General features: G+C 31.3%; 1 long non-coding RNA gene across 1 annotated transcript; it reads left to right on the forward strand.

The window, feature by feature from the left end:
• The first annotated feature begins 8,440 nt into the window (after positions 1-8,440).
• LOC128233898 (uncharacterized) lies at positions 8,441-12,301 on the forward strand. Its single transcript, XR_008260809.1, has 4 exons — positions 8,441-8,662; positions 9,986-10,064; positions 10,412-10,452; positions 10,842-12,301. It is a non-coding gene; the product is annotated as an uncharacterized LOC128233898 (long non-coding RNA).
• The last annotated feature ends 340 nt before the right edge of the window (positions 12,302-12,641 follow it).

The following is a 12,641-nucleotide window of genomic DNA, read 5'->3' on the forward strand; positions in this document are numbered from 1 at the left end:
TGTACAGTTGAACACCGTTTATCCGAATACCGTTTGTCCGAAATTATCGTTATTTCGATTTTATTTTTCGGTCCCGATTTTAACACTTCTTTGTTTAACTAAATTTTGTGTCTTATATCCGAAATCGCTAATCCGAAACAATCTCTATTCCGAAGTAAAAATTACGGTCCCTATTTGGTATTTCACACCTATTTATCAATTCTTAATTCGAACATGATCGTGTCATAGTTTTTCACACCTTACTGTGAATGCACTCGGGCATCGGCTTGAGCCGGGTGAAAATGGAGCACAATTAGCGCTTGAATGACATTGAGCACGCTTATATTACAAACATCGATGTCAGAAAATTAGCGATTTATTTCGGTGATGTAGTATATAATTGCTGGTCAACAGATTCTGCATATCATTCGAAAATGTCATCAGATTCGATCGCCGCATTGTTCTCTCGACCCGCTACCGAACAATCCGGAGAAGAAAGAAAGAAGTATAATAACGAATTATTTCTCAATTATTTACGATGAATCAACATTTTTTTATGTACGAAAGATAACTCAAACCGAGTGTATCGTTTTTGTAACGTGTAACCGACATTGCAATTTTCAGGACTTTTCAGTATTTCAGGTCATCTATAATTCGCGAATGCTGTCATTTGCGGAAAATTGTTTATCCGAAACACCGTTTATCCTATTTCTATTTTTTATGTCAACGAAAACAACGCCTCGACATCTAATACCTCTTTCTTCTAAATATACATAACCACTCATTTCCTTCTGTTTTTCTTGTTAATATATGTAAAATCTCTTGTTTTCGTTGTTTATCTTACATTTTTAGATGAGAGTAAATCAATGGGGGCTGACCGAGGACAAATAACTTGGCCAATATGAAATCACCTAATTAAAAAGTATTTTATTAATAAACTTTTGGCTAAAACATTTTTATAACTTACCTTTAGTTCACATTGAAGCCGTACTTATCCATTATACATGCATGGTGTCTTGAATTTGCTCATTTTGACATGCATCCTTATAGTGACATTGCACATACTTATGAATAAAGCACTTTACATTGTAAGGAAGCCTGTCTTTTCGTCTGATTTTGTAAATCGTTTGCCAAAACGTCAAATGTTTTACCTCCGTCGTGCATTTTGGCTGCGTACAAAATCATAATAGTCGTAAAATTCACCAACGGGTTAAAAACAACTGTTATATCAAACCGTACAAAGTGTTCAGTCATTCAATAGGTTCAAGTATTCCAAATAAAGTTATATGAAGCAAATTTTTTTTGAAAACAGTCGGAAAACGGAAAATAAAATGGCTACCTTTAAAAAGTAATTTCCGGCATATTTTTCATATTAGGCGAGTTTCGACAGCCAATGAAAATGGCCCATTTCTCAAATCCTATATAAGGCGAGTTTTGTAGCCAATCAAAACGGAGGAAACTCATATTAGACGAGTTTTGTTGAAATTGGCCGAGTTTGGTCGATATTGAGCAAATTCTTGCATATATTGTCTTCAATTGTCTGGTATTGATACCGCATTTGTCTCTCTATCTCGTCAAATACGTAATAGTTGATTAATAAATCGTAATATAATCTATAAATGACAGACAATCAAGTATGCCGTGCTGCAGAATCATAATTTATTCCGTAAATTCCGACGATAATCGATTTTAAACGAAGTAATTAAAAAAATGTCATTGTTAATTTTAATAATTTCAAAATAAAGTAGGAAAACCGCATGCGATCAATAGCATAAACCTGGTTATTTGGTTAGGTCAAAGTCAGCCAAAATTTATATATATGACCTGTGGACAATTTAGCCATTTCTTTACAATGGCGGCTGGTGTTAAACTTCTGTCTTTTGTATATATATTTGCCAACCTTCAAGGTCTTCGTGTAATATATAATTTCTGAATCGAATGTGCTGTTAAAATGAGAGTAAAATGAAGAGAGTTGTCAATGATCGTTCGTGTAAAGGCAAAATATATGTATCAGTCTTTTCTTACGTCATATTTTCCAACCAACGTTTGTTTACAAGTCTCTTCGAATCCCACTTCGAATGGTTCTTTCAATCTCGCAGATAATTCATAAAGGTTATGTTAATGTAAGTATGACAATAGTGGTAAAAAGGAATATTATCTATATTCATGCTTTTCGATGAAATATTGGGTTTTATCAGTGAAATAACAACAGTGAAAAATATATATATATATATAATTCTTTGATATTTTCACTGCAAAATAAGGAGCGAAAATGTCAACTCTCAGAACTACTTTTAAAATCCTTTGTAGTTACTTCCCCTTGATCAAAACAGAACAAATTTAAAGAACTGTGTTATAAATTTAAATAAATATATACTTGGAAATTAACGACTTACCGTTTATTTCCGGTAATCCCGTTTTTCAAACGTTTTCTTGATCATGAAGCTGAATGTTCGAACATTTGCTTTCATACCAAAGAAATTACAGACGAAAACAACTGTTCGAACATAAAAAGAATGCTATACCATCGTTCAAATGAATTTTGAACTGTTTGTCGTTGTAATACATCAAACAAGCTTCCCGAAAAATTCACACCAATTTACAGATAATCTGATATTTTTTTATCCCACCCACGTCTCAAAATTTGTCATCAAACTAACATGGTCCTCATCATAACCTTGAAAACGACCTGTCAAAACAGACTGGTCTCTGACAGTAAGATGACTGAATATCCATGTATCATGAAACACACTCTAAAACTAAGAAAATGTTAAAATCCAATGATTATTCGCATTTGTTTTGCTTACACATTTGACCTTCCAAATTTTCATTGATTAAATCGCGACGTGGTAATTAGGTTACGTATTGATGGCCCGGTTAAAATAAAAGTGTTCTCGTTATTTTTTGGAACATATGTGCACTTATTAAACTTCATCGATTACTGTTCATAAAAGCTTTGCACTAAAAAACGAATAATAAACTACAAGTACAAAATTGCTGTAGGAGACAGCAAAAAAGGTTCGCTCTAAATCGATCCATAGCAATGTAAAGTTAGTGTTTTGTGAGGGGGCGAAATCGGGCAGTTTCAGTACTGACAAATATAAAATTTGATCAGCCTAGGATATATGTTTTATTACATATATATAATGCAAACATGGATGAGTATTTAAATAATGCAGGACATCTTTCAAACTTTATTTTACTTTAAGACAGATTTTGAGTAATATATATTGAAACGATTTGTAATGAGAACTTTGTTTGAAAAAATAAAAAAGCTGCATTTTGAAGTGCTGAAATTAGAACGAATAAACACTATAAATGACTATAAGGCTAATTTGTTCTAGTCATGTTAGTCAGGACACAATGTAAAATAGGGCGAAATAAACTGAGAAATAAAAGGTGGCACTTTTATTCAAACTTTAAAATTGAAACAATATAAATGCAAGTTAAAAAAAGACTAGAAATGAGTGTGACATGATTTTCAGAATGCAAGCAACAATATGATATTGAAACACAGATGTGTCCCTCAAGTATTTATACCATTCAGTCGTAAGGGCTTGTTGTCGGTGCGAACGACATTGGCCGTAGATCAGCAGCTGCAATTGTAGAGGGACTAAAATGGAAAGCTAGGAGGAAAGCCACTTGTCAGACCTTGTGAACGTTCAGTACTCACATGCCGTCAGTTAATAAATAGACGAAACAACGCAATAACTCAACCCGTAAAAGAAAGCATTAATTACATACCCGTCTTTGTTTCAGCATCAGAATGTAAAATCCGGACCAACTGAAATCTCCGAACTGTTACGGAAATCGTTCGGAAGTTTACCTAATTTCCGGACCAAATTAAATACGCATTGCTATGATTCATATATATTTTATTTATTAATTTATATATTTTATTATGTAAGATTACAATAATAATAATAATAATAATAATAATAATAATAATAATAATAATGGTAATAATAATGATAATAATATAATAAAAATAATGGTAATAATAATAAAATAATAATGATGATAATAATAATAATAATAATAATAATAATAATAATAATAATAATAATAATAATAAATATAGTAGTAATAATAATGATAATAATAATAATAATAATACAGACAGACAGACGCAAAAACAGACAAAAATACATACATACAGACAGACGCTACACATCCATAGTAAATATCCATAGCCTGCTTCTGTCTTAAATAACTAAACGAAAAAAAACATTACAACATAACACAAACTTACCAATTGCACATCAATTGCTAAATGATGTACACCGCATCAAGTAGGTTATCTTAGCATTTTATCCATGTAGAAGCATATTAAATATTTGTTAACCAGCTTGAAATTCAATTACCTGTTAAATTTAACATTTCAATCGAACATCATAATTTCAAAAAACTTTCACGAAAAAGTAAACTAGTTAATTACAAAAGATACCAAAAAGGTTTCAAAAACAGAATGCATCGTGCTGAACAACAACATTAAAAGGAACAAACTACTCACGCAAACAAACTATACAATGACACCATCATGCAGTGCCTTGCAGAAATATAAAAATTAAGATGAAAACATAAAATCACACAGATCAAACTCAACACTAAGTGAGAAAATACTATAAGATAGGTTACAGGTTAGAAGTACTCGATGTGCTTCTTCCTAAGTGTAATAATCAATATAATACATTCGTCGCGAACGGAAAAAAGTTCGACGTTTACATAGATTGGCCTATTGGTGGAATCGAAAAAGGTCGAAAATGAAATCATATTACAGCTGGTCGCTTTTAACCAGAATAGAAACGACGACAATCGAAATGCTAGCAAACACATTTTTGACAAATTTGTTTGCGAACGAGCAAAGAGATCTGGATGCACATACCACCCATTTAATGGCCTAAACTGGTAATTAAACCATTTCAATGTTAATAGGTCGCGGTTATGAACTGAAATTAAGTAATGGGATATATTCGTTAAAATGGCCATCTATTTATTTTCTGGCTTTGACAAAATAAGACAGCTATCTAGAACGGCTCTTGGAGAAGACGGATTGCCGTTCACCGTTTAAAAATTCCTTAGTAACGCGTTACAAATGTTGACGTATTTGATTAAAATAGTTTTACAAGCAGAACAAATATTCAGCAGACAACATGTTGACAAATGATTTTGTCATTCAGGCTGCTTATGTATTAGTGATTTTTTTCACTTATCACGTGATAATGCTACAATTTGTTTCTGCAATTAAAATCTATACTGTAGACCCGAACAAGCATAATACATTGTTTGCTGTTTACCTTTTCGGCACCTTAATCGATTATATTTCAGATTCAATTAATAATGCGACTTGCCTGGTTCATGAATTTACCATATTCTATGTGGATTACCGAAAAATATAAAGATCTTTAATTATTTAAGTTGCTTATCCTAATAAAGTATTCAAAACTCTGCTAGAAACTAACCGTGCCTGCCATATGTCAATTAACCTTCAAATGTACAAAGGCTTACATATCATTGGAAAAAAGTCCAGACGACAAACAAGATCCAAACTTCATAGCTGTAGATTTGAGAAAAGTAAACTAGCTCATGAGGTCAGTAGTCCAAGTAAATAGCAATTAGCCTACATAAAAGCACACTGGTCAGTGCCCAACATACACTCGGCAAGACAATGACCAAATCGAGTCATTAGAAATAGGAATCTTACAGCCAAAAATACAGGATTCTACGACCTGCTTTCCATCAATCTACGAGATGTCTGTGTTTAGCAGCACAGGGAAACGGAAACTCTTGAATATATATGTGCCTTATGAAAACACATATCAAACAATAGAAGTATATAAAATAAAATGAACTTAAGGTACACCAGATTGGCACAAAAAAGTCTCAGGACAATTATTTGATAAAATGTTTCGCTCTTTGATATTATAATTGTAAAATAATATACCAACATATAAAACATAAATCGAATCAGAGACCGGGGTCGAACAAGTGTCGCCAAAATTGTAGTCCAGTGTGGTATCCACTGTGCTACGAAGGCTAACCCTAAACGGTCGGAATATTCAAGCTATATACCTAACTTGGTAATATCACGTGATAACATCGACTAGACAATCACGCATAAGGAATGAATTCTACTAGGTAAACACACCCAGTACTCTTTTTTAATGGAATAATACGAAAAAACTGCAAAAATTAATTAAATGTAAACTATGTGATAGTTCAGTTAGTAAGTTTCAACGCATTGTACACATCGATACCAAGTTTATGTAAGTTTTCGACAGTTTTCTTTTTTTTCACTATTCCATCATACGGAGAACAGCCCGTTTGACAATTAATTGACCGAAAGTTTGATGTTGAACAAGCGAAGGGAAACGTTTATGGATCGAAACTTCGATTGACTAGATCTGTGTTTTTCTTTCATTGAAAACATTTGTCTGTTGGTGGGGATAAACGTATCGTGAAAATATGACCACTCATTGATTGATGAAGCCAAGAAATATTCCTGAATTGTCTAATATTTTGGTCTTACAAAACGGACATCGGCAGCTACATTTCACTATTGAATATTAATAAATTTGTTAGTATAGTATGTTTCAGCCACCAAAGCTTATACATGGCACCGATTCAGACAATGCTGTGTGTCTTACTTGTTGTTCAAGTTGATTTTTTTTAAGGATTTATTTGTAAGCCATACCCAAGACAACATAATAATTTAGTTTTTTAAACTTTAAAACATTTTACACTCATATGTGTTTAAGGACAGAAAATCTATGAACGTGTTTTTTACAAACATGATCGATATTTATGCGAAAAGCTACAAAAAAAGCTCAGTATTCTGCAGTTTTAACACCTGCATCTTGTCTCTCGGATTGTTTCCTTTTATTTATTCGACAGTTTAACTGCGCAAAGAAAACATCATTCGTAAACAATTTTAACCGTGTTGCGCTAAACCTTTTAAAGTTGAAATAAGAGATGATATCACTTCTCTGCATTGTATGTGTTTATTTTGTGAAAATATATTTAGTCAATGGCCATATGATGAGAAAATCAACTGATGTTTTTATGAAAATGAACAGTTATATAACGCACAAAACACCTTGCTTAACATTGTGCTTTCACTTGTCATTGTCATTCCTTGATTAATTTGAAGAATTAATGTCGTTGTATTTAATCATAATGTTAACAAATAAGATTTCAGTGTCGATCTACTGCAATATTGGTCAGTACATCTTGGAAAACAAACATTCAATAGCTAAGCAAGTACCCTGCTATGTTGTGATTACTAAACCTGTTTAATTTCCAGGTTATTGATGGACTGAAAAGCCCTTTCTTAAAATAAACAGTTTGCTAGGTCATTTCCCTGGAGTGTTTCCGCGAACTTATTTGGTAAAGGTTCACGCCTTTGCTCCCTAACTGCATGGCGCAGTTGAGATTTTAATTTGAGATTTTGATATCAATTTTTCTCGTCAAATCGGTCCTCCTTGGACAGCATGCCATCAATATGTCTCAATGTGTGCTTCTTATGTCACAATAACGCCGTGTTTATACAGATATATTGAATGTCCATTACCTAATTAACCGAATTTGCAGACTGTTTTAGATGACAACAGGAGAGGTGGTGTTTCATTAATCTTCATTGTTCAGCAAAGTGTTCCTATTTCTTGTCAAACTTCGCTCCCTTACTGCATGGCGAAATGTTTATTGTGTACACTGTGAGCAAATTCAGTTTTGTGGTCTCAAATATCCTCGTTAAATCGGTCCTGCTTGGACCGCATGCCATCAAATGTCTCAATGTGTGCTTCCAATGTCACACTAATGCCGTCTTAATTCAGATGTATTTACCGTCCATTACATGATAAGCAGTTTTTTCAAACTGTTTCAGACGACAGCAGGATAGTGGATGTTTCATTAATCTTTATTGTTCAGCAAAGTGTGATCCTATTTCCTGTCAAGTTCCAATTCTAGTTCAGTTAAAAGTGTCAGGTTTGTTTGTCCATAAACGATAATATACGGTCAAAATGACGGTCATGTTTACACAATTACCTAAAACTTCAATATCGTCATACACAAGTATATTTATGTTCATATAGTGACGCAATTGTATTCGTGGTATATCCAAACTTGAACAAATCTCTCTAAAACTCGTCAGGCGTTCAGTTACTTGTCTTGTCAATGTAGTTTCTAGATGAAAATATGAATCATAACGAAAATTATACATAGGACAAACAGCTGCATTCATTTCATGGTATATAATAGTTAAACTGTGTATTGCTCCTTTGGAAGATAACTTACTCTTAAAATCATTGTTGAAAATTGTTTGTTTTGATACGTAGGTAGCAATAACAACGTAACGTCGGTTTTTACACTTCCCTATTCTGCACAATGCTAATACAACTCCTCACTCCAATGGATATAACTCCTGCAAACATTTATACTTACTGCCGAAAATGGTACCAAAATAATCATGAATAAATTATCTATCAACTGTAGTACGGGTTTTATCTAATTATGTGAAACAAAATAAAACGAGCAAAAAGTTTCACAAGCATTTTTTGTAATATGTCGTTTTTCTGCCGGTCTTGGGACGTTTTGACTGTCATTTTATACTTTCGATTTCGGATATTTTAAGAATTGTTTTGATTGTCAATGACTTTACAAGGATACATTGACGTCTCCTGCATCGGTGAGTATAACTTTAATGAATTATTATGTATATTTTCTGCTTTTATTTTGACAAAAACTGAAACAGGGGATAAAACATGCTGAATTATAGGTCCAAATCGAAAGAGAACAACAATGCATCATCGAATTTCTGAAAATTCATTCATTTATCTACACAGTGATACTATCCATTTGATTCAGTAATCTGTCGCATTTTTCCGCAAGGGCTATTTATAAACACATCGTTTCTGAGAGTGGCCAAAAACAAGAACAATTTGATGACTCATAAGGCATGCAACCTTAAAAGCCGAGAGTATCCGAATTAACCAGGAAGTATTTTTGTTTACTTTTTAAATGCCAACCTCTGTAAATAGTAATTTATTTTTAGTAAACATTGAGGTAGGTTTATGCATATCATTGTTTTATTATATTTAGAATGCTATTTATAAGGGGTTGCCAATTCTTTTGCATGAACATTGGTCAAATGTTTTATAATTTGAATAAATAAGACATTTGCAATATTGTGATTGGTTTTAATGAAATAAACAGACCGGGTTCTTTAAGGATCTGGTCACTTTCGGTTTTAAAAAATGTAAATAAACTATTGGAGAATTGGCAGTTATTTTTTATTAAGCCATTCTATATTATTAATTAAGAATCTGTCAAGCTGAAGTTTGTTATTGTTTATGCGCATGTTTCTGCAACGGGCATTGACCGACAAATTCATATTAAATAACTTAAAAGAGCTCGACAACCAAAACCCAATTAATCAAATTACAACGCCAAGTTTCCATTTAGTGTTTTATTGGTTAATAAGAAAAATGCAGGCTGGCTTATATAGGCATTTCACAATACTAAGAAAGTAAGCATTTTTTTAATCTTCTAAACAGTTAATTGGATGCCTACCAATTTTAATTGTTTATAGATCATACATTATCACCAAGTAACTAATACTTAAATAATAATTGGAAAGTTTCAAATTTCAACATATCAATGTTTTAATGTGTAATTTCAGGAAACATTTTTATGTTCTGTATAGTTACTTGGATTATAAAATCACTCTCTGTAAAAATTATTCAACTTTTCAAACATTATTTGTCTTCAGATTTATTGGAATTCCTGTTATGATAGGATTTCAATTGCTGTCATTAATTTTCAACTCAATGTTTTGATTATTCATTTGAAATTATTTTAAACTTCACATTCCATAAATGGCTGTTCTTCCTTTTTGACTAAATATTTTGAGTATTTTTACACATTAGTATGTCTGCCAATTCATGGGTGGTCAGTTTGGTCATTTATTAGTCTTTTTTCCCTTTTTTATTTAATCTTTTCTTCCTTCCAGTGAGAAATAAAGCCATAGAATACATTCATACCACTCAAATTCAGCCAGTCAGAATGATGGGAAGGATTGCAGAACTGAGGTAACTTAGAACTATGATGCATATATTTACCAGAGAATATCTCATAAACTTGCCATTTGCTTAATTTTCTTTGAAATCATACCTGAAGTTATTGAGAACTCTTTATAAACTTTGACATTTTGTATGATGACATATTTTATTATTTGTAAAATAAATGCTTTTGACATTTTTTGAGCTGTAAAGTTCAATTGATTCTTAAATTGGTTCTGGTAAATACCAAACTGTGTATAGACATCAAACCTCATTACATATATATATATATATATATATATATATATATATATATATATACATAGTTGTCCCTCTCTGAATAATACATAATTATCTATGTTTCTGTTTATTTTCAGTTTCACTCTCACCTGACTGATGCAGATTCAGTAACCTTATTGTATGTACTTTTTTGTCAAATTGTATTTATTTCCTCTATTAAAAATATAATGTTGACTTTTTTGAGGAGTAATTTTGAAAGGAAAAATAAATTATTATAGAGAAAAGGTAATTTGTTATGTACAAAAAGTGGACAAAAATGTTGAACAGTATGAAGTTTTAAATTAGAAAATCCTTATTTCTCTCTTTATGTATGTCAACTTTATTAAGACAATATTAAGACAATATCTGGTAATATAATGTATTCTCTTAATTAAATGTGATAAAACCTTTTTACACTGTATGTATACATCTGTATATGTATGTTGCCATATAAACTGAATGCATGTAGTTTCTTTTGTGAACATGTGTATTAATTGAAATCAACACATTCCTTTGTCATATTTTCAGGCTCATGATGGTTTCTGAGAAAAAAACAGCTTGGTGTAATTTGACAGTATTTTTTAGTATTTGACAGTGGTTCTATCATGCAACAGTCATACCATGAAGTGTCTCACAGATTCTGTCTCAATTCCTGCAATATCCAAGATTACAGTGTAGTGCAAAGAGGATTAATTTTCTTGCAATAAGAAGTATCTGCACTTCCAAAGACCCCTGTACAGCATGAACAGTTCCTTCATTTGAAAATGTTTCCATATAAAATGTTTTCTTTTTATGTGTAAAACTTGTCATGAATGGTTACAAATACATGCATGGACATTATGATTCCAAATCTATGCACATTTTGATTCCAATAATTAAAGTATTTTAAATTTGGTTTGAAACAGAAATACTGTCCTTATGTTTGTTTCTAAACATTATCTGGTATTATTCGTGTTTATAGTTTCCATGTCAATTTAAAAAAGTCGGTTCTTTTAAAGATGCACTCTTACTCCCACATAAGATTTACCACAATTAATACTTTTGTTTTATTATTCCAAAAAGGATGAATAAATGTTGAAAACAATGGTTCTAATGAAGGATGCCTACTTCTACTTGAAGGAAATGTGCATAAAAGACAGTATTTCTACCATTTGAGATCATAGTAGATCACAGTAAATCTTTATGCATTCACCAATCATTTAATATCTTTGCTTTTTCAGCTTAAATACACGGTTACAATATTTTTATCAATACTTAATATTTTCCAAAAATGAATTATTAAGTAAGTTGTTAAAGGGTTAACAGTCAAAGTGTATGTTTGTTATACATGTGTATGCATTGATACTGAATAAGAGTGTCACTTTAAACAGTTGCCATGGTAACTATAGAGTCTAGTTTTCTTAAGAAACTGTAATTGTTGTCTAAAAACCTTTGTATTTTCAATGTGATACTTTTTAGCATGTCCGCTTCAGTCAATGAAATATTTCTGTTATTTGTTAATCATTTGGTCATACTTTGTATACAATTATATTTATAATTTAACCTTGAAAATTGCTGACAATCTCATACTTATATTGAAATATTCAGAATTGCTAGATGGGTTGAAGTTCACCTTTTTTACAACTGTCAGGCAATCATGGCAAGATGTACATAATTCTCCTTTTTAACAAAAAGCGATGTTTAAAGCATTTTTTGTATTTTTATTGAATGGTTACCATGGCAACTAATTTTTTTTGTTGCCTTTAATCTTCCTATTTATAATACTATTCATTGTAGAAATGCAACAGTCAAGCAGTGAATGGAAGAATGTAAATGTTCTTTGTCTTTTACCTTTTTCAAGCTCATTCTTCAAAATATTAAGCAATTTTAAAATTTCTTAAAAATGGACGTTTTTTCATTATTTTTTTAAAGTAAAATAATTTGCTTAAAACTTTGTTTAGGTTCTGATATTTAGGAATGTGTATTAAATTTATAGAAAATAAACAAAATGTGTTGTTTGACATTATTCATTTCATTTAAATTCCGAAGTTTTGAATTTGACCTATTTTGGCAGAAAAATTGATAAAAATGTAAAATTAAAAGGGCCATAATTCTGTCAAAAATTGATGGATTTTGAAAAAATGTGCATATTTGAGTTTGTAATGACATAACCTTTAAAATAATATATCACTTTAATATACCGCATTAAATTATTTTTTTACGTTGTTATTGCTAACGTAGGCTGTATTAGTTAATTGATGTTTGGCCACTACTGATTAATGCAAAAACAAATCACACCCGGCATTCATGTTTGTTTGAATTATGAATCCTAATACTGTGCTTATAATT

Source organism: Mya arenaria, chromosome 5, assembly GCF_026914265.1.
Source record: "Mya arenaria isolate MELC-2E11 chromosome 5, ASM2691426v1".
NCBI lineage: Eukaryota > Metazoa > Mollusca > Bivalvia > Myida > Myidae > Mya > Mya arenaria.